We start from the raw sequence: 2,227 nt of genomic DNA, 5'->3' as shown, positions 1-2,227 counted from the left end.
AACCGGTGTAACAGTAGAATAAATTTACACCGTATCGGAGTATGAATATTAGATGATCCATAAAACACAATTAATATTAAATATTTATCAAAATGAGACAAGTAACATTTATTTAAGAATTTTCAATTTATAAAATAACGCAGAAATCGATTTAATGAATGTTATACAACAAGTTAAATAATATTTACAATATTAAATGTTTAGGAACAATAATAATAATTATTTTTATCGTAACTCTGATGTTTCTCATAACATAATGGATATTTTAAACATGATAAATTAATAATTTTGATAACTTTGCTTTTTTTTCAGATATTTCATTTGCACTGAAACTCATATTGTAACACATTGTCTCCCATACCTTACACAACAGCATTATATTATCATTATGAAAGAAAATTCTTTGAATTTCACCGTAAATGGGTAATTTTTAAATTTTTAAATTGTCCCACAAATGTCCTAAAATTTTTTATCCATTAATTTTGGGACAAATTTACAGCCGTGCAAAAATAAATTATCTTTTTTAAAATCATTTAAAAAACGTTAAAAATTTTCGTAAAAATATTCCAAATTTTTTGTAAAAATATTTTAAAACTGTCCAAGAAATGTTCCAAAATTGTCCCAAAAATGTCCGAGAAATGTCTCAAAAGTATTCAAAATTTGTTCTCAAATAATTAAAAAAATGTTTTAAGATTATTTAAAAAAGGTTCCACATAAGATTTTAAGAACAAAATTTCAACTAAATTGCTTCAAATAAATTGCATTGATTCTAAAATTATCTTAGAAATATTCCGAAAATCTTAAAAAAAATACTTAAAATTTATAAAATAATTACTAAAATGCACTATTTTGAAATTTCCGATTATTTATATGATGTCCTAAAATTGTCCTTTAATAATGGTGTTAAAATAACACGGACCGAAAATTTACACCGCGAGAATTTCACACTATTATTTCACGCTACTCGGCAGTGTCAAGTGCTCCGGGTCCATTTTTACATCGAATTTTTTTACAGTGTACTTTATTTAATTAAAAATTTTTATTTACTTAATATTTTATTATTTTAAACTTCCTAAATTAAATATTAACTTCTTTTAGCTATTAAACATAAAAAGTTTAATTGTAAAAATTGTGTTAGTTAAAATATTATCAACACCGGATAATTTATAACACCGATTTAACACTGAAAAAAATTTTTTACACCGCGAACGGTGTTATCGGTGTGACACCGATTTCGGTGTTGAATTTAACACCGGAATTTTTAACACCGTACACCGCATGGACTCACACCGGTTTTTTTTACAGTGTATAAATTTGGTAGGAATCTTTCATTTCTAATGAAGAGATCATCTCAAAATGAAATTTAAAAAATTTCTCCTATTTTTGCTGATCACTAACCGATGAATTGTTCTTATTACGGAGGAAATTTTAATTAACAGCAAAATTCGCTGCACTTTAAGCTAGTCAGATTTCAATTTCACTTATGAGACCTACAATAACTTTAACTGAAACTTTCAATGCTGATTTTACATTTTTTTCTTCGTGTCAATTATTATTTATTTTTTGAAGAAAGCCACGGGAATGTTATATTAATTGCACATTAAAAGTTACAATAAATATTAGCTAGAATGATCACATGGATAGAAGGTAAATGCCAATCCGATGGAATTTAGAATCGGTGTAATTCAATTAAATTTCAAGTCTAGATCTAAAAATACAATTCTATAAACGCCCAGCGGAGCGGGCGGGTAACACCTAGTATATATGTATATATGAAAAATATATCAAAATGCATGTGGGTACTCAAATGAAAGCTCTTGATGAATGTAACATCGGGATGAGCTCATATCTTCAAAAACGTCAATAGTTAAAAAAGTACAGTGCAATTTAACAAAAGTCATTATTTAACAAAGCAAAATTTTAATTTTTTAATAGTTCACAAGTCACGGCAGTCATATAGTAACTGCAAGGTTTCTAGTATTTTTTATCGAAGATTTTTGGTTTTTACTTTGAATTTGGTTTTGGTAGAAACGGTGAGAATTTTGAAAAAATTGACAAGGATTTTTCTTGTAGAAAATTAAATTTCCGGCAAAAAAAGTTTTCTTACAATTTTTTTGTATCTTTTATACTTAATCCCTAATTTTGATTCCAAATTTTTGCGATTAATATTTCTTATCAGATTTTTTTTATTTCTAATTTTTGAATGAGATTTATTCATTAATGATAA

This window comes from Cotesia glomerata, linkage group LG8, assembly GCF_020080835.1.
Source record: "Cotesia glomerata isolate CgM1 linkage group LG8, MPM_Cglom_v2.3, whole genome shotgun sequence".
Lineage (NCBI taxonomy): Eukaryota > Metazoa > Arthropoda > Insecta > Hymenoptera > Braconidae > Cotesia > Cotesia glomerata.
This window is presented reverse-complemented; position numbering follows the sequence as displayed.